Source organism: Excalfactoria chinensis, chromosome 12 (assembly GCF_039878825.1).
Source record: "Excalfactoria chinensis isolate bCotChi1 chromosome 12, bCotChi1.hap2, whole genome shotgun sequence".
NCBI classification, from domain to species: Eukaryota; Metazoa; Chordata; class Aves; order Galliformes; family Phasianidae; genus Excalfactoria; species Excalfactoria chinensis.
In genome coordinates this window covers 17,152,230-17,173,450 of record NC_092836.1, presented here as the reverse complement: position 1 = coordinate 17,173,450, position 21,221 = coordinate 17,152,230, and the positions used below count along the sequence as shown (strand labels likewise).

The 21,221-nt window shown below is 53.7% G+C and overlaps 1 protein-coding gene across 2 annotated transcripts in view; it reads right to left on the bottom strand.

Moving 5' to 3' along the window:
- The window catches only part of CACNA2D2 (calcium voltage-gated channel auxiliary subunit alpha2delta 2), a 111,423-nt gene that overhangs the window by 36,859 nt on the left and 53,343 nt on the right, over nt 1-21,221 (bottom strand). The window lies entirely within an intron of this gene.

Sequence of the window (21,221 nt, the reverse complement as noted above, 5' to 3'; positions counted from 1 at the left end):
CCAGCCTGAACCTCTCCTGTCACAACTTCATGCTGTTCTCTTGGGTTCACGGAAGCTACAACAGTGCTTCAGGAGGGGAAAGAGGATGACCACGGGCTGATGGCAGAGGAACCACTGAAATGGGGCAGAAGAGCCTTGTGAGGTCCCTCCATGGGGTCCCTCCCTGTCCCAGCAAGGGCAGCCCCTCCTGGATCAGCACTTCCCAGACTGCAAAAAGCCGCCAGTGCCAGAGTCCCCGCAGCCTCCCCAGGCGATCCATCCCAGTGCTTAACTAGTCTTACACTGCCAAGTTTTTCTTAATATCAAAGGTAAATTTTTCCTGCTGCAATTTAAGATGATTACTTCCCATACCATCTCCAGGGCGCACAGGGAACGCTTCATTACTTTCTCCTTCCCTGCAACAGGAACATTTTATGTATTTGAAGGCTGTTACCGTGTTTTACCTCAGCCTTCTCCTGACAAAACAACCCCATTATTCTGATATCTCAAACGGGCCTTTGCTTTCTGGCCCTCTGGTTGCTGTCTGTCCTTCTGTGTGTTGGCCATTTCTCTGCAGCTCTCTGGAAGAACACTGCTGGCAGCAGGACCAGCAGTGAAGGTGGTGCCCCCTCCCCTGTGCCAGTCACCATCAGGTGGATACCTGGCATCTTTTGGCAGTGCTGAGCCATGCCACGTCTGCAGTCCAGTAGAACCACTTCCATCTATTTCAAGCTTCCCCATCACATCCAAATGTTTTGTTGTTCCAATGGGAGGAAAGGAAAAACACTCTGAGAAGGTGGAGCTGTGCCACAGGAAAACCTGTGGCAAAGCCTTTCTTCCTCTAAAAATGCATTTGTTCCCCTCTGTGGAATCAGATGCTGGTGGCTGTAAAATACTGCTCGGCTGATGGTGCCTCCTGAGTCCTGAAAAGCAAACGCCTCTCAAAGCAAAGTTCTTCCCTGCAGCGAGTCCTTCAGCACAGGGCACAGGCCTGAGGGATCTGTGCTTTGAAAAATGACTTCCAGGCAGAACCTGGATTTTGCACAAGCTCACCTTCCTATTCCTAAGCAGACAGACTGATGGCCAGGGAGACGGCAGCTTGAAGCTGCTCTGACCTGATCTGCTTTTACCTGGTCTGTCTGGAGAAGGAGAAATGAGAGAGGATGGGAAAGAGCACAGGGGGAAGGAGAAGGACGCCTTCCAATGCACAGCACTAGAGTGCTGGCTATGGGAGGTGACAGTGGAGTGTGCCAGGTGGCAGTGCATACAGAGTGAGAGGATGGCAGCCCTCTGCTGAGGAGAGACCTCCAGCAGAATGAGCCTGGACGACCACACAGGTAGCTTGGGAAGGAATCAGTTTGGGAAATCTGGCAGCTCATCAGCAGATGACATTCAGGGAAAGCACATACAAGGCAGTGCTACTTGAGAGCAACCATTAGGACTCATCACGTGTGCTGACGGAGCTCCAAATGAACTGCAGCCACTCAAGGAAGAGATGGCGGCACGCTGGAGCACAACCATCTCAGTGGGAGGGATGGCCCAAAGATGTGAGCTGGTGCTCAGGAGCAGGCGGTAAATAAAGCTGTCACATCAGGCAGCTGGTCCATAGACCGGTGGGTCCCTCAGCTGTGACAGCATGAGGTCCTGCTGGTGCCATGTGGGCAGCAGGCAGCGTGGGGAGGGAAGAGTGTGGCTGCTCAACATGGGGAGCAGCAGCAGGTGGGAGAGGAACAGGGGATGCGACTCACCTACAGGAAGCAGCGAGTTAAAAAGGAGCAGAAACCCCACATCATGGAAAGGTGCCTCTAAGCTCAGCTATGCAAACACTCAAATCTGGTGCCAAGAAACACCACTCACTGTGGAACTCACGGCCTCGAGATGCAGGGGACATGAGGGTTTTTTTAGGAACAAAAATCAAATTAATCAGAATATCATCGGTTATGCGAGCTGAGATCAAAGGACAGAGGAAGAGAAGTGCTATCACTCAAGGATTTATACTTCCCAAGTCACTGCTTAGGATTAGTAAGAAATTTCAATAATCTGCCAGCTAAGTATGCACTGCAAGAGTAATAATCCCTCTCTCCAAACATCTGCTATCAGCTACTAATGGGGATGGTAAGAAGCCAGGTGGATCATCAACCCAATCCGAGCACAACCACAGCAGTGGGCTGTGCAGAGTCACCGCTGCGGGGTTATCCCATCACTGCCCCGCAGTGCTGCAGGAGCACACTGCCTCATCCCAGAGCTCCACTGAGCAACTGACCCAGAGCAGCGAGTCCTGCGGGCTCCCATCCTGTTGATTCTGATATTATGCTCTGTAAACATTTCTAGTTGCAGCCTACAATCATGCAATCCATACGCAAACAGGAGGAGAAATGCATGCAGCACCTCAGCTGTAGTTCTATGGCTTTGTAGCATGGAATTTGAGCTGCACCTTGATGCAGCATCAAACTCAAGCCAGCAGAACTGGGTTGAACCTCACTGCTGTTCCCCTTTGCTTCCTGTCTCTGGTTTGTGAAATGTTCCGAGCTCAGCTTGGTGCATCACAGCACGACTTGAAGCTGCTGCCTGCTCTCACCCAACACCCAGCACTGTGCCCAGGAGATGGGATATGCAGTGGGTGCGCTGCGCCCCAGCAGCTCCAACAGCAGCTGGACAAGGAGAGCAACGCAGGCACAGCAGCAAGAGGGAGAGGAGGATGCCTATGGAGGATCAGAGGGAGAGGAGGATTATGGCACCGTGGCATCCGCCATGAACTCACGCTGAAAGGTTAGCAGCGGTGTTAGGGATGGGTGGAAGATGTTGGCAGTGTCCAGAGGAAAGTGAGCCAAGTTTTTATTCCCCATCCTCCTCACTGAAGGTAAATTAAGGTGAACGAGGGCTGGGGCCAGTGCCTGCCTTGTTCCAACCCTTGCTCTACTAGTGCAGGATTGGCACAACACACACAGGAAAGAAAACACCAGCTCCTCTCTGTGTGCTGGCGTGGGGTGGTCACGACTGCTTTGCAATTTGCAAACGGTGCATGTTTTCCTTGCGGTGTTTATGGCGAGCTGCAGCTCGGTGCTGTGCCGTGGAGCAGATAATTGCAGCAGAGTTAGCTCCTGTCTGGGCACTTTAACCTTGCCGCTCACCCACAGCAGAGCAGCGGCTTGCAGCACGGCTGGAGAGCACTGAGGGCAATAAACGGGGTGAGGGGAGGAGGAGGGATGCACTACGCTGCTACGATTCTGCAGAGGTTTCTGTTTTCTTTCTTGTTATCCTAATAACCCTTTTATGGAGCACGTTGTTGGCAGAGCCCTGTGCTGAGGCAGCCGGTTCTGTGTAGGCACAAGACAATTTGCAAAAGCAATAAACTGACATTCAGCTGAAGAAGCCTGCAGGAAAGATGAGCCATCAGCAAATCCCTGCACATACATGGCCTTAAAGACACACCGGGTTTATAATGCACCTCAAAAACCACAGTGACCCAAACTGAACGGGGCTGTGCCATTGGTCTGAGCAGCACATCACAGCAGCCAGGCTGTGGATCGAAAATGAAAAGAGAAGTCTAAAGAAAGGAGAAAGGCACCCAAGCAGCCTTTGACCTTAATAGTTACATGCATCTCAGTTCTTTGCCAGGGCTCAGCTGGCTTCAGGGGAGACACGCACAGAATTCAGCCTGCAAGGGTCTCGGGCAGCCAGAGACACAGCGCTCTGAAGGACAGTTCATCAGCGAGGTGTAAGGAAGAGCAAAATTTATGGCATTTGGGGCCGGGCTGGCTGGAGAAATCAAGTCAGAGCAAATGGAGACATATCACCAGGGCAGAGCCTGCCGCCGAGCCTTCAGCCAATTCCTTTGCACGTGGCTAATCCTGCCTGCATTAGAACAGGAGCTGACGGTTGTTACTGGGAGAGCTATTTCCTGGAGCTCTCCTCCTCAGCATCCCTTGGCCTCCCAGCCCAGCCCTGCCAGCCCCCACTCCCCATCCCTTGGCTCAGCCCTTTGCTCCCATAGGAGTCCAGCTCAGCTCAGCCCAGGTAAGTACAGGGTTCTGCCCCTTCAGCTCCTGAACAAAGTTTAAATCTCTGTGGCCAACCCCAGAAAAAAGAGAAAGCCCACAGCTGGCCCACGGCAGCCACGCACTCTTGTTCCCACCCACTTCTCCAGATCAGGGTGTTCTTCTGGGGCACAAGCAGCTTTTTGGGGACTTGTCCCTTTTATTTCAAAAACACTTTATGCAGCTGTCAGAGCCAAAATGAGCATTGCTTTCTTTTTTTTTTTTTTAGCAGTCTTTGAAATAGGGATGCTATGTGGGATCAATTTTTTATGGCAGTAAAGTAAAGGGGGAAAATAGCAGCAATTTTCTCTTTTGAACATGGCCTATTTAATGGCATGGATGTCACGGTGCAGCTTTACCCAGAGAGAGGGAGAAAAAGCCACAAAATGGTACTGTGGTCAATCAAAGCCTCCTGCACTGCAATCTGCTCCCCACCTCCTGCCGCCAGCCCAGATTCCCACTGCTCCTCCCAACCTCCCTGCCCAGCTCTCCCAAAGGAGCAGCAGCCAATGCCAAGCACTTGGTGCCAAGACCCAGGGAAGCAGCAGGAACAGCTTGCTGGGAATCCCAAAGCACGCACCAGAAGACTTCACCTGCCCTACAAACACAAAGGTTGGGGTTTGGAACACCCTGGAGCCTGTGGCACCAAGGAGCACTGGGAGCGATGCACAACCATAAACATCAACACCTGTCAGAAGGGCTGCGCCTATCAAACAGCTGAGAAAAACATTGCTCTTCTCATTCAATTCGCTGCTAAACTGGAAACAAGCCCTGGGGAGCACCTCGTGGTGGTGGCCACATCCATCTCAGTGGGCAAAAGCTATTTGCCACAATGGGAGGAGCATTCTGGCCACGCAGTGATTGCTCACTCCCATTAGCAAATCCTTTCATTTGGATATGGTGACAATCTGCAATCCAGTGATGGTACGTCCTCATTCAGCACTCAGCCAGTGCCCAGAGCCACCATCACCATGGGGTGGGGCCACCACCACCATCACCCTGCACAGCAGACCCTGAACCACGCAGCACTGACTGCTTCTTGGCTGCGTGCAGTGTGTGCAAAAGTCCTTGGGCTGAAGGCACAAGAAAGGGTCAGTCCTGAGCACAGATGGGCCCAGCCCAGCACATCCCCAGCAGCAGCCCTGGGGACATCTGAATGGGCACAAAGTGCTGCTCCTGTCCCTCCCTGCCCTCCAACACCCCAACTTGGAGACCGAGCTCATTAATGACAGCGCCTGCTACACTCTCAAGGATATTTTCCTCCTATAAATATGCCTAATGACTTTTGGACAATTCCTATAATCATCAGTCCCATCCTCCTCCTCCTTGCTGTCCATTGCCCAGCTCCTGCCATCTGTTCATTTAATGGGATGCCCCGGCACCTGATAAGCAGGAACACGATGAGTTTCTCACCGAGCCACCCCTGACACAGCACCATGACCCTCATTCATGTGCAACTGCTGCACTGTGCACTGTGCCTGGGGGCAGCACTGGTGTCCCCAACCCTGGCCTTCATCACAGCCAGCATCCTGTGCGAGAAAGGAAGGGAGAGAGACCCGATGCCTCCAGCAGCAAGGCTTGGGGTGCAGCTGATGCTCCTCAAGCAGCCAAACCCTCAGATCCACAACCCCAGGGTGAGAGCAGGGAAGGGCCCCCCAAGGCTGTGCTCCCCCTGCCCAGCCGTCCACCAGCCCCTGGCTGCCGATCCCCAAGATGACAGTGACTTTGGGAGCAGGCGGCCATCCGGGCTCACTGCAGCCCCAGGTGTCTGCAGGGAGCAGTGATGCTGCCGGAGCCATCCTCTGGAGCCATCCTCTGTGCTCGCCGACGGGGCTCATTGCGCTGCTCGTTCTTCTGTGCCGCCTAATTACGCGCTGTCAGTGACACTGATGCATGCTCCACTCACAGCAATTCTCTCGTCCTCTGCGCTCCTTATTGATGCAGATGCAGCGAGGCCTTTGCTAACACCTTGCAGAGGAGCACGGCACACGGCGCTGCACCCACAGCGCAGCACTGGATCCCTGTGCTGCAGGAGAACTTTGCGGCCCTCCCCGAGCAGCTCAGTGTTTCCCAAATGCATGGTTGCTGGTTTTAGCATCACGGTCTGCAGCACGCCAAGTGCATGCCCTAAGAACGTACAGCCGGGGCCTGCAGGTCTTGCATAATTCTCCACAGAATCCAAAAGCCTTTACACGGGATACATATGGAACGGGAGCAAAAAGTCACTAAGAAACAGTTTTAATTTATGAACCGTCAGCCAAGGATGTCTCTAAATTAAAAGCCAAGGGTTTAGGAGATGAGAGGCTCTGCATCCCACACCCTCCGCACTGGGAAGCACCATTTGATCCCCTCTACAGACAGCTCGCCCCATGCCACACACAGGCAGATGTGCTCTGAGACAGGAGACAGCTGTGCTCCCAGCCAGAAGGGTGGCAGGAGCCCAAAACGGCAGCGCTTATTTAAAAGGCAGCAATGCATTATCCCCTGCGGGGAAAAGAACTTCAGCAGTTTGAAGAAAGCAAACAGGATGATTAATGAACGCCGCTACTCCTGGGAAGGACCTGCCGGAGCAGATGGGCTCTGGACCTGGAGGAGCAGCTCCTCGGGGTATAGAGGCTGAGGCACATGGAGATGAGATTCGGGTGCTGGGGAGGTGACACCAAACGCCACCGCAGCACCACCACCGCTCCCCCCCGCAGCCCCTCCGCTCCATCACCCTCCTCTGCTCCGAGCGCGGGGAGGGAGAGTGACAGATGCAATATTTTACAAAATGAGATAATTATACAGCAGCCGCATGGGGAGATTAGATTAGTGAGAGATTTCAACGCCAGGACATTTAATAAGAGCGAGACGCAGGTACACAGAAATGCAGACAGCAAAAGGTCATCGTCATCATCATCGCGTCGAGATGATGAAACAAAGCGCCCGTGACCTACATGGGCTTTGATGCTTACTGCAGTAATTCCATTGTTACTGCAATACAAATAGGATTATTCAGAACAGCAGATATGTAACCACCCGCAGCCAGAGAAAAGGGAAAGTAACACCACGGTGTAACAGACACAGAGCAGGACCACCGTTCCCTGCTGCAGCAGGATGGGGCACATGGAGCACAGCACTGCATGGGGACATGGCTCTGCCCCCATCTATAGGCATCCAGCTGTGAGAGGCTTTGGATGGACAGATTTTGAGGGCAGGCTGCACCTCTGCTCCAGGTGCACATCTGCTCCAGGTATATCCATGCTCCATGTACATCTCTGTTCCAGGTCCATCTCTGCTCAAGATGCACCTCTGATCCAGGTGTACCTCTGCTCCATATGAACCTCTGCTCCAGGTGCAGCCCTGCTACATGCATAACTGTTCCCTGCTCTAGGTATAGCCTTGCTCCACGTGCACCTCTGCTCCATGCTGCAGCTCCATTCCAAGCATCATGTTGGCCGCCACCACCACCAGGGCTGGGCAATCAGAGCACCTTATTGCCACATCCACCAAACCACTCACCCCCAATGCAGAGACACAGCTAATCGCGGGCACGTTCATCTTCTACAAGACAAATTGCTTCCAATAACGCAGAGTTATTTCTCTCGGGCTTTTTAAAGATTTCTCAGACACACGAGGACAGCTGGGAGCACAGATGAACGGTCGGGTTTCTCAGATAGGAAAGCACTCTCTGTGCACGGTTGGTGAGACTCGCTGGGAGCCCAGCAGGGAAATCCGTGCTATCGTCACACAGTGACACACAGAGATGGTTCCTCTGACCTGCCCATGGCTTTGTGCCCCGTGCCAAGTGAGGGACCCCAGACTCAGATGATGCCCAGATGTGGAGCGCCTTGGTGCTGCTGCCAGGTCAATGCTGCCAGCACAGTCATTAGAAACGCTAAGGTGGCAAAGCACACAGCTTTGAGAAGAGCACATGGGAACGGGTTCTGCTGCATGGAAATGGCCCCAGGCACCACAAATCCATTTCTTCCTCTGATTGTGTAAGAAGCGGTTTATCTCCCTCGCTAAGTAACCTGCATCGGGTGATCGTGCTTGACGTTTGTGGTGACCCAGTTCAAAGGCACAGTGGGAAATGCATTTGGGCATACGATATGGGAAGGACACGGAACTCTGCAGCAGCACCAGGGCCTATACACTGCCTTACAAAACCATGGTCACAGCCCTGGACATAATGCTAAATACCAGCAAGAAAGGGAAATACAAGAGAGCTCCTGCTGGCAATGGAGCAGCTCATGAACCACAGATGGCAGCAAGGCTCTGGGGATGTTGGGGGCTCTGGGGACATGGGAGGGATGCAGGGTGGGTCCTACAGGCCCCAAGGACATGGGTGCTGTCCCCTGCTCTCCAGGGCATGTGGCATCGAGGCACAGCACTACTACAGGAATGGCAGCAGGGCAGTGACAACACGTGGGAAGGGGTGGGCATGTGGCACAGCAAGCATCTCTTCGGCATTAAACCTTTCTGACTGGTTCTCTCCTCCAATCTGGATGCACCCTCAGGAAAAAAAAGCAAAAAACCACGATAGGTTGTTCCTCATGTCTCCAATGTATTTTAAATAGATGATGTTCCAGATGGTATTGACACTGCTAAACAAATTGCGAAGCCCACATGCCAAAAATACTGTGGGTAAACACACTAACCCACCCTGCGCAGCAAAGGAGGCTGAACGAACTGCAGTCAGCATCAGCTTCCCATGTATTGTGGCCTTGGTGTGCTCTGCAGTGCAGCTCCCCTGCACTGCCCTGGGCCTCACCAGCACAGCTGGAAATTGGGCACTGAGAAGACGTCGCTGCTACTCTCCTGCCTTGGCCAATGCCTGAGCTCAGCCCTGCCACCCAGTGTCCCCAGGCAGGGGACAGGCAGCCCCCTCAGCTCCCTGCGTCCAGAGGGATGGGAGTGATGGGGGTTACGGCTGCATGCAGCAGCTCAGTGCCCTGCGCCATGAACAATTGGCTGTGTTGTAAAGGATGGCTCCCAGCCCAGCACCAGCACAGCGAGGGCACCGGGAGAGACACCCTGTGCTCCAGAGTAGCTCATCTGTCATTCAGTGTTATTGTTCCTGCTGATTTGTTTTGCCCTAGCAGCAGAGACATGCAGAGGGGCTCCTGGGGCTGATGTGCATTGGGTGCAGAGCCTGGAACACCAGGGCAGCACTACGGGCAGTACGGTGCCCACAGCACTGCTCCACTCTGGGAACACCGGGTGCCTGCAAGCACCCAAGGGAGGATGGCAGCATGGGAACCCAACTGGCAGCTCTGCCTGTACCAACAGAGAGCAGCAACAAATGTGACCCCACAACCTCAGAGAGCTGCTAACACTACAAAAAGATGGAGATTCCTGTTATTTCCTCTTCCACAGCATCCCTCCAGAGAAGTGCTGGCTGGGGTTCAGGAATCTGTCACAGCAAACAGCACGCTGGGAATGGGTTCCCTAATGGCCTTATGTTCACGGATCCCATCACACAAGTTTTCAGCTCTGTGAGTTCTCTCCTGTCCCATCCAAGCTGGGAAGCACCCAGCAGTCCCATAGGTTACACATCCCCACCACCCATGCAGGGCATGAAGGGACACGATGGGCCACCAGGGCACGGGCAGCCAGCAGCACGGACCGTTTTGCTCAAAGCAATTGGTTATCAGTAGAATAAAACATCACTCTGAGTGGCTTAGTGGGAAGGGACTGGCAGACAGACTTCCCCACACTCTGCCCACACGTGGGGACAGGACTGGTGGCAGCACACAGCACTGGGACAGCACATCCCTGAGCGGCAGCGAGCCGCAGCAGAACAGGGATCAAAGGGAGGGAACCGCAGCCGAGACAAATAAGATGCTCCAGAAGCCAGCAAAACAAATAGCATCCATTGTTTGTGCAGCAGGCTGGAATAATAACATTTGCTCACCCAGCCTCGCTTGTCACCCTCTCAGCACTGTGTCTCCACGGAGCTGGAGCAAAGCACAGAGGCAGGCTGCTATTGTCACTGGAGTGGGCTGGAGCCTATTCACAGAACTCGGTAAATTGGGGCTATTTTGGGATTTACTAGGCATTTGCAAACAACTCCATTTGGTATTTGAAAACATGCGCTGGGTGCCACGAGCCAAGAGCACTGGTGCCCATGGGCTGCTCTCCAAGGAGCACCCGGCAGCACGAGCCTGCAGCTGCTGAGTGGCTGTGGGACCTGGGGCTGCTCCCCATCTCCATCCCCATCCCTGATGCTGGACTTTAAAGAGAGCACCCCCCCTCCAGAAATGGGATCCAGCGGAGGGCTGCGTGCCCCACATGCCACACCACCAGCGGGCACAGGGCTGGAGTCCTCGAGCCCGACTGTCTGATGGATGGAGTGCAGGAATGTCATCTGTGATGAGAGCAGCAAGCTGGTGCCAGCAGAACAAATGCCGGGATTGGGAAGCAGCTGCTTTACTCCTGGTGCTCTTTGAAGGACAAACAGCAGAGTGACTCTGAGCCCAAAGAACTGCGGTGCAGAGACTGTGGAAACCAGCTCAGGTCAAGCAACACTCAGCTTGGAAATGGATTGTCCTTTCTGGGGAGCCTGGAGAGGGATCCTCACTCTTCATCAAAATAGTCCTTTCTTGCTCACCCAGGACAGAGGCTGTCCTTTATTGCAAGGAGCATCCTTCACATCCCTGGGATGCAGACATGGCTGGAGCAGATGTCACCTCTTTGAGTCGCTGCTGAGCAGCCGCAGGGGGCTTAAAGGAGGGATGGTCCCATTCCCTTCCTCCTCTTCTGCTGCCTTCTCCCAGAGGAGAGAACTCCATGCAGAGCAAACCCGATTGTGATGGTTATGATGCTGAAACTGCAAGCACCAGCGGATCTTTATGCTTTGGAGCCTTCCATTAGTGTGCAGGGGGACACGCAGCTGGCAGCCAGTGCTCCCCAGCTCCCCCCAGGCCGACCCCTCAGCCCCGCAGCGGCAGGATGTGGGCTGTCAGAGCAGAGCAATCCAGACGTTCCCACGCATTACAGCTGCAGGCGTTACTGCAAGGTATTTTTCATATCTCAATTGGAAACAAACTACTCTCTGATCTCAGCTTAGTCTCAGATTGGCAGGGATGCGGCATTTTAATTTCCAGGAAAGAAAGGACAAATCTCAACATAAAGAGAGAGGAGAGCGGCGGACAAGCTGTAAAAACAAGAGCATAAAAGGAGGAAAATCTGGTGCAACAGCACTAGCGGCGCACAAGGAGGAGAAAAAAAATAGCACCAACCATTTCACTTTGTAATTCGCTGAAGAGATTGAGAGCACGGCCCTGGAGCAGCAGCTCTGCCTGGGGCTGTGCTCCTGTGACACAGCACAGCCGCAGCAATGCCCCAGGGGAGGGCAGCTGCACTTTGTGGTCCTGCAGCAGCAGAACAGTGCTGCAGTTGTGTGCGTGCAAACAGCCGTGGAGCAAAGAGCCTGACCCAGAAACCTGCCAGGCCAATCCAAGGAGGAAGAGCAAGATGCAAGGAGCTGAAGGGATGCTACCCAAGCTGCCATGTGGGTGTGCTGGGGAGGGGAGCAGGCAGCCCCCACTTGCAAGCTAAGGTACAACTTGCAAATGCAGGGCCCCCAGCGCAACTGGTGGGATCGCTTGCTGAGTGCAGATGGGAGCTTGCAGCTTTCCCTTTGCTGTCTGCTCTCCTGGGGGCTCTGCAAGAAGAGCTGACAGCAAGAGAAGGGAGGGCAAAGGCTTTGCAACTGCCCTGCAGGTGCAGTGGTCTGGGGTGGATATGAGGTGGATTTACTATAATGTAAGGCATTGTTGGTACTGAAGTCTCAACCTTTTAGAGGCCTCCAAGCCTCAGTGCTTGCAAAGCAGCAGCTGGGTGCTGCAGTGCTCCCTGTAGTGGCTGAACACATTGTGCAGGGCCAATGTGCAAAGCTCTGGGTTCCACCAGACCATGAGCCATTCTCCCTCTCCCCGCCCACCTCTGATGACTTTTTACACTCCTCCCAGCACTCCGTGCTGGTGGGGTGATTGGAACATAATCAGGCTTAAATGCAGCAATCAGCAAGAATGCACATGCATAGGCCAGCCGATTTCCACACGCTGGCTGCCACGTTGGCATAGCTTACCACTTCTATCTCTGTGATGGGAATAGTGGGATCCAGATCTTCTGACAGACAGAACAGGTGAAAAGACCCATGCAAGACCCAACCCTCTTCTCCCAGAACAAGAGACTGCAACCACATAACTTAACCAATCCACCCGCAGGAAGGGAAATCATTTTGCTGCCCTCACTAATTATTGGCTTAAATCTTCACAAAGCAAGGAACAGAGTAGCCCTGCTCATTTGTCTTCTCCTCGGCTCAATTTACAGATGCTCACATTGATCTGGAAAGCCTCCATCATTCACACAAAGCCTCCGATCACAGCAGCAGCAGCAGCACACACAGGGGGGTTCTTACAGCCAGCATGCATTCATAGCCAGCTTCCCCCCTGCATCCTGCACATCTCCTGCTTCCAGGGCATCTCTGAGCAACAAGTCCTGCTCTGCTTATAGGTGCTATGGAATAAAACGTTCCCTTCATCTGCAGCAGCCCCGTCCCCTCCTCACTGCAGCACACTCCCTGTGCTTTGGGAGCTGGACAACGGGATGCACAAATGCTCTCCTTCCTTGATGGCTCTGTTAATGTTCTCTTTGATTTCCAGATCTCAGTGTTCTTAATCTGCTTTACCTGCATTTGAAGCCTGGTATAAGAGTGATCTGGGGAACTGCTCTCATTTCAACCTTTGCTAAAACAGTGGAGCAGACATTAAGGGAAAAGCTGGGAAGGGTAATGGAACTGAACAATGAGCACCAATGCAGTGGGACAACCCCGACTGCATCCCTACACAGAGTGGGGATCTGAGGACAGAGGCAGTGCCCCATTCAGAGCTTCGTGAGGCTTCAGTACGGCACTTCAGCTCTTCCTGCTCAAGAACAAATGATTGTTGTTCTCAGCAAGAGAGCTGTTATTTGAACCGAGGGGGCAGGAACAAAGAGCACTGGGTCACTGCTGAGAGCGGGAGCCTATTAATTAATCCTTTATAAATAATTAGCAGAGGTTACGAGCATGGTGTGTGTGCTAGCAATGAGAGGCGGCTGCGGGTGGCACGCTGACCCCGTGCCACGAACCATTCCTTGTCCCCAACCCCAGCACAGCTGGGGGGAATCGTGCCCGGGCTGCCTTTTGTCCCTCCTTGTTCCCTGTTTTCCACTCAGCCCTGCACAAACACATTCAAAAGCAAAGGAGCCGCAGAACAGCAGGCAGACCTCTGAGATGCACTCATGCATCACTGCCCTCCCCACAGCACTGTGCCCACTGCCCATCCTGAAGCCACGCTGCTGCCCTGCCCTCAGCCTTCCCACCTGTTCAATGGGTGCAATGACAGCAGCACCCCCCCCCCCCCCCCCCCCCGGCAGTCTGACAGAACCCAGATGGCTCCTCTGGGCACCACAAAGCCACCAAAGCCACAGCATCCCCACTCCCACCCACAGCGCATCCTGCAGCAGCCACAGGCACCGAGATGGAAGCAGCACATCTCTACCTACTTCCCTTCATGGAGGACGAATTTCAGAGAAGATTCAAAGTGATTAATGAAGAGGAGGTTAAGCACTTCCAATCAGGGTGGTGAAAAAGGTGCTGGAACGGTACAATTGAATCCCACACTGCCTCTCTTTTTACGCTTTATAAAGATGGATAAGCAGGGAACGCTCCTCAAAGCTGCTCCTCAAAACCCCCCAGTTTTTGGTAGGTGAGAGCTGGCAAAGGGCGGCTGCAGCACAGCAGAGGGGTCAGAGCACGCTGCTCCGTGGATGCAGGTATGATCAGCACTGCCACGAGCTTCCTTCCAGTCATTTCCTTGATATTCTCCATTTGGAAAAGTTCATCCCCCCATCAGCCAGCTGCCAGGCCTGTAAATAGCAGCAGCTCTGCGTGAGGGGAAATCAGTGGCAATGTTTGGCTTTATGGGGTTGCAGCAGCCGTAGTGCACAAAGCCAGGGCTTACTGGGGAGGGGAACAAATGCCTCAAGCCAAAAGCACAGCCTTCCCATCGCCACCAGCTCAGCCCCGTGCTGAGGAATGTACAGCCCAGAGCTCCACTGGGGTCCCCTTCACCCACTGCTCTTCAACCACAGCTCCTGCTGCTGCCAAGATTCGTAGTGCGATGGCTGAACGCGGCAGACTTGGGGAAAGAAAAGAGGGAGGGAGGGGATATTGATGGAGATGACTGCAGCATAGGGGCAGAATGACAGCTACCAGCAGCAGCCAGATCACAGAGAAAGAGCATTATTGATATCACATACACAAGCGACATCCTCCTACAGCAGAAAGCTGGTGAGCTGCCTCACCTCCTAGTTAAACCTGAATGGCAACACAGTCCTTCTGAAGGTTCTGGTCCTGCCTCTCCACCCCATGAGGTCTTAAAGACCCGAGCAGCACTCCTGCTGCACACACCCAGGAGAGGTGGGCTTATTCTGGAGGTCCCCAAGGAAATTCAGTCCCTGAAAGAGATGGGGCCCTGCTGCAGAGGGGCTGGATGGAGCAGGCTGTGCCCTTTCTGCTAAGAGATATAATAAGGCAAAATTGCTGTCCTAAATATTGCTAAAGCGCTGGCTGGCATGTTTAATAAACCTTTCCATTTGGGTAAATTAGCACTCATCTGGACAAGTGCTGAAGTGCTGTTACTTGAAGAAAAAAATTCAATGCTTGGAACCTAATTTAAATAATTATCAGCATATTTCTGCTCCGGCTGTTTTGCAGAAATTACCAGGAGACTCGATGCGGTCTGCTTGGCAGTGCCTTTTGTCTGCATGCCATGTAGTGACCCCATTTCAGACCAGCTTTTGGCCCACTCACTCCTCGCTAGAGCCCTTCTCACCATAACCACAAGGACGTCGGCCAGGCACAGTAAAACTGATAGCAACTGCTCTGCTTCTTGGGACTGGGGGAGGGACCTCGGCAAAGCACTGCAGCAACCTCCCCACCACTGGGGAGCCAACACACAGCCCACCAAACAGCTCATGGCACAGCCCACAGCACAACACACAACACAACCCCCATCACAGCCTACAGCACAGCCCATGGCAAAGCCCACAGAACAGCCCAGAGCACAACCCAGGGTACAACCCAGGACTCAAACCATGGCACAGCCCATGGCACTGCTTCTGCTTGGAGTCAGGCAATGCCCCGAGGAGGTGCCAGGCACGTTGTCACTCACTGCCCGCTCCCCGAGCACTGCTGCCACCCGCCCCTTGGTGGGCTCCCCTGCTGGCACCACCCGCTCACCAACCCTTGGCTCTCATCAGAGGGCAAACTTATAAGCAGACGCCGCTGCCAGGTTTAATGGAGGCAGATAAAGAGCTGTGATCGTTCGATGTTTTCCAATGATAGCGGTGATGCCTGGGGCCAGCAATAACATTACCATGAAATAAATGTGCAGTGATATAATTAGCAGGGATGCTATTACGGCGCAGGTTTTAGGGATGCTCGGCACAGAGGCAGCAAAGCAGAGGTGCCATTGCAGAGGTTCTGGGTTTGAGGAGGGGATGGGGAGAGAAGGAAAGCCTCACGCAGCAGGGCCGGGGTTCACACCACTCACTGCCTGGGGGCTGCAACAGCACTGACACATCTGCAAGCTGCTCTCCGGAGAGGTTCTGCGTGGATTGTAGGGAACATTTCTTCTCCAAAAGAGCGGTCGGGCACCGGCACGGCTGTCCGGGGAGGCGGTCAGGAGCCGCGGGGATGCGGCACTGAGGGCCGCGGGCAGCTGGGGGGGGACGAGGGGAGCGGCCCGCAGCCGAGCTCCTCCAGCAGTTGCTCGCATCAAGGCTCTGCCATCTGCTGGTGCGCTGCGGGCAGGGCAGCCTCGAGCGGCCGCTGCTGGGTTTCGGCGGGGGGGGGAGAGGGACTTCGGCACGAAGAAAGGTCCGTGCAGACATACGGGGAGGGAGATGACCGCAACCGACGGCTGGTGGATACCTGGAGGCTCCCCTTCGCTCTTCTGGGGGACGGTGTTCTTAAGGCAGCAGCAGGAAGGGCTGCGGGGGTGCCCGGGAGGCAGAGGGCACCCCGGTGGGGCTGCCCTATGCCAGGGACCCACGGCGTGGGCACCGTGTTGGGAGCTGGCAGTGAGCAGCAGCTGCTGTGCACAGAGCACATCGCAGGCTGCGGCACCGAGCGTGCATTAAATTGATACCATCTCTTTAATGTTATCTCTGGCTCTTTATCACAATTGCATGTGCAATTTACATTCTTGTCGCCTCTTCTTTTTATTATTTTTTTATTAAGATATGCTAGATGCCTATCAGAGAGATTTCCACAATTGTTGCAGCATCACTCAAACATTTAATGGCCTTCAGCTGCTCCGGGGACGTACATCAGCTCCTCACCCCGGGGCAGGGCTGGGTGTCAAAGTGCTTCAGCTTCTCACAGGGGGAGGACGGTGCCTTCCAGCTCCAAGCTGCAGGCAGAGCCCAAGCAGGAGGGGGCACGGCTGCCACAGCCCGGGGTGTTAGAGCAGACAGACAGCAGGACAGCCCTGTGAGCTCTGCTGCCGGCAGCCCTGGGGCACAGCAGCGACTCCCACTGCCAAACTGCCATGGAAATGAATTTCCTCACGCCAAAACTAACCAGGGAAATTCGAATAAATCCCCTTTTCAGTGACACGGTGCCTTTTACTTTCCTATCATCATGACCACTTCTTCCTAACTGTGTCCAAAATTTGTTTTGCAAAGAACTGAATGGTGATTTCCTTCCTCAGCACCAGTTCCCTCACTGACACGCATCACTCCCCATTTACTCCCCTCCCATCTTTCTTTCTATCAACCAGGCAAGTAAGCTTCACCCATCACCTTTTATCCTTCCAGCCTCAGCCTTGGGCACATCCAGGGGTGCTCATACCCAGAGCATAAGCGAGTGACAGCCATAATCTGCCATGAACCAGAGAGGAAGGAGTTGGGCTCCTCCCAGCAGGACGGGCTCAGGAGTCCAATGTGGAGCTCTGCAGTGCTGAGCAGCACAGCCACGGGGGCCGGGCTCCTGCTGGGTGCTCGTGGGAAAAGAAAGGGAAAGCTGGACATAATCTGCATGAAAGTGTAGGAAGCCCTAAATCGCATTAGAGCTATTAAGAAAGCTGGTTCCATTGCTCAGCAAACTGGCCCAATACAGCCTTGATAGACTCGTTATGAACATCTGATTGCCCCTGATTAGATTAGACAATAAAGCACCATCCCGGTGCGCGGGTCCTGGTCGCTCCCCTCTGCAATCTGTAAATTACAATTCCAGACCTGGGAGATTGGATTCAAATTGGATTACTGGAGCAGGTCCAGCCCAAGACTAACACACCACACACACACACACACACACGTGCACGGCTGAGAAAAGAAACAAACAAACAGACGGGCCGGTCAGCCGAGAATCTGTGAGCAGGGAATTAAGGGTAGAATGGGAACAAAAGCTACCAACCAGCAATTAGCGAAGAAGAGAGAAGAGAGATGGATTTGGCACTATTAATTAACAAGGCAAAGAGATTATACCTTTAAATGGTTTGCACTTCAGCACAAGCGAGGTGGATGCCAGCTGCAGTCCCTCCTGCATGGATGCCAAAGGATGCAGTGCAGGAGGAAGGCAGGCTCACATGCATTGCTGTGCAGATGGGACGGTGTGAACAAGCGTGCTGTGCACATCCCTGCACAGCATCGGGTGGCACTGGGGTTAAGCTGTAGGGCAGTGGGATGGCACAGGGCCTCCTGCAGCCCAGGAGACACAAAGGCCGAGCTGTGGTGGCTATGAGGTGTCACCTCCTGCAGGATGCTGGCATCCTTTGTCCCTTGGCAGAGCTGCTCGCTGCCGGGCTGAGAAATGCTTCGCCCTGTGCCAATTTTTGCAGCTCTTCAGACAAGTGGAATCTTTCATTGTCCCTATCAGGGAGCAGAAGCACTGATAAAGGCTCTGTTTGCCATATACCTGCAAGGCAAATCTTGGGGCTAGCGAGGATTGTTGAAGGGATAAACCTGTCCAATGAAATCCCCTCTGCACTCTTGATCCATGCATGTGCCAGCCGGAGATGGAGCCTGGACCTGGTCCCAGCAAGGCACCGTGCAGCCAGGGCTGACAGCACTGCCGGCTGCTGCCCAGCACTGTGCTCCACAGCTGCACGCCCGGCTTCCCCCTGCCTCCATCCCAGGAGCTGGAAACGTGGCCAAATGCTGCCTACCCCCTCACTGCAGAAGGAAGAAGCAAGGAAAAAGCGCCAGCAAGTGGGAAAACCCAAGGCCTGAGGGCGGTGGGTGGAAACTGGAGAGAAAACTGAGAGATTTGCTTAAGGCAGTAAGAAAATCCCGGCCCTACATCTGCAGATCCACTGTGCAACGAGCCCCAGCTTCTAGCTCTTCCCCCACAGCATCCCAGGCAAGGGGGTGGGAATGGCAAAACCCCCAAAGCACCGCTCACTCAGACCCCCTGGATACAAGAAGTCCATTCCTGCAACGTGCGTTCAAAGTACAGAAGATCCCCAGATGCAACCAGATTCCACAGTAAGACAAAAGGCACAACTAACTGCGGGTAACTGCTGGTGCTTCCTCCACTGCAATGGATTTGTCCAGGCTGTGCATGTGCAGCACGCATTGCATACACACACATACACACACACACACACACCCCAAATGCTCCAAGACACAAAACGCTGCTCTGCTCAGCCTCCATCCCACAGATGCCCTTCCTCCCACCAAGCCAGCGACAAATGGGGCAAGGAAAGGTCTGTGTGCCTGCAGACATCGTGCTGCATGCTGCCCATAGCTGAGCTCCATGGGAAATACAACACAATTCACCTGCAGCCAAAAGATTTGGCCAGTTGTGCAAACTATGTGCAACTTGCAAGCCCCACACCCCCAGGACCTGGGGCAGCAGATGTGTCCACACAGAGACACGGGGTCTCAAGGATCCAGGGCTGGAGAAGCCAGAGCCCTTTGCCCCCCGTGTGCCATGCAGCACAGCACTGGGGTGCTTCGGGATGGAGAGGGCTCTGGTGGAGATGGGGGAAGAGCAGCAGCACCAGCAGCAGCCGTTAGGCAGGTCAGGGTGTATAAATAGCTTGCTTCAGGGCATAACCCACTCAGTAAACTGTGGGATGTGCTGTTCTCAGGAGGCAAAGCAAATTGTCTGTGTTTAAATTTGTGAAGGATGAAGCAGTCATCCAAAGCAGCCTTCGCAAGAACTGTATAAAAAAGTAGAAACAAGCTTAAAACAGCCTGGGATCTAAAATATCCCCCTCCTGGCCACCTCCTCCACCAAACCCAGACTGCCTCCTCCTCTGCCTGCAGAGCCATGGGGGGGACTGGCCGAGGCACAGCTCTGTGCATCACCTGCTGATGCTGCCTGCAGCCTGGAGGAGCTGGGCCACCACCATTGAGGGCTCCTCCTGGAACTGCTCCCCATATCAACCTTCACTGCGGAGAAGCTTTTGTGGCAATAGAAGGATTATCTGAGGCACTGAGCAGAAATAACATCAGCACATCCTCAGCCTGCATGGGGAGGGAACTTTCCAAAGGAAAATACCTCCGGGATGATGCAGAGACATTGAAACCCCAGCAGTAACATGGCAAATCCAGCACCTTTCCTTTCCTTAGGGTAAAATATGCTTTTCTTGGCCCTAACAAGGGCAAGCTCATCAGTGTAGCCAGGGGGAGCCCTTCAGCTGGTATCCAGTTGTGCAGAAAGGATGCAGGACACTGGAGGGAGAGGACAGCAGTGCTGATCACTGCCCTACAGAGGCTGCCGTTTGGGGCATGGGGTGAAAGCCCCCTGCAACCAGCAGTAGCTGCTGTTCCCTATTGCCAGCTGGAACATGAGGAATTCATAGGCATTCATAGGAATTCTTCTGTCCCACGATAAAACTGACAACAGCTATGATGGAACAAAAAGGGAAGGGCAGCATCCACATAACCAGCTCTTTGCAAATGGCTTATTTTGGGAAGCAATTACCCTCTGTGCCACACACCCCTGGCTCCAGCACTCCTCTGAAATGCCCGTGGGGAACCAGAGCATCCCACAAGCATTGGCACCATGCTGCAGCACAGCACTGCGGCCACCAGCCATCACCAGCATCAGCGGCCTTCTGCTTCATTTCTGCTTCTAGAAAGGCAACACACGGGGTAAGTAACCATGTATTATTAATCAACTCTCTGCACACTGTTGAACTTTCATAATGACATGTTAATATTTTCACTGAGAAACAGAGGAAAATGGGCTCTGATGGCCAGACTGAATCACCGCCTCATCAGAATGCCACTCCTGTGCTAAGCATCCATCGTGTGTGTGCCTAAAGGCTGGCGAGCACCTTCCTCCAAAGCCTCATCAAAGCACAGGAAATATTCCTCCTCTCGTCTGCAGAACACAAGACAGGGAGGCATCTTTGCAGAGGCCATGAGTGACGTGGCAATTCATACTTCAAGGAGAGGCTCCATTTCTCCCTCCTCACCTGCCCTCCCCGACACATGGAGTCCCACCTGACTCACGTGCTGAAAAATACATCTCAAGGAGTCATCACTGCTCTCGTGAGTCATGAGAGAGAGAAGGGGAGGAAATGACTCTGTGAGAGATGAATCAACTTAGAGGAGAGCTGAGGCGGAAGAAAACACAGCAGAAAGCTGTGGGATCCCCTCTGCTTTGGAGGAGCTTTGCACAATGTGGAGGATATTCACAAGGTCCAACTTCTCAACCCACCAAGTTCCCCTTTTCCAGATGTTGTCAGCACCACCAACCCAAGGCACCAAACACGTACATGCTTACTGTGTGGCATTGCTCCATCCAGCAGCAGTCCTCCAAAGGAGGCCTTGTGAAAGCACTAGTTCAGGCCAGAAGATCACTTCTTTCATAACTAAAGCAGCACCAAGGGCTGGTTTATCTGGGTCTGGGCGCTGTGAAAACCATTCCTGTGCCAGGCCCAGCACCACGTGAGCCTTCAGCAATGCACCAACTACCCCTGTTCAAAACTCCAAGGTAAAAAGAGTCACAACAGCAGCAGGCTGCTGGGTGAAGCCACTGTCCAACTGGCACCTTCTGACATGGTGCACACCTGAATGTTGAGTGGAGCATGAAATGTGCTCAAGCACACCCACAAACTGCACAAACATGGAGATGACCCCAAGCAGCATCTCCGACACCTCCCAGACTCAGAAGCCAAACATGTAACAACCTTTTTCTCCTCGGTCCGTGTCCAC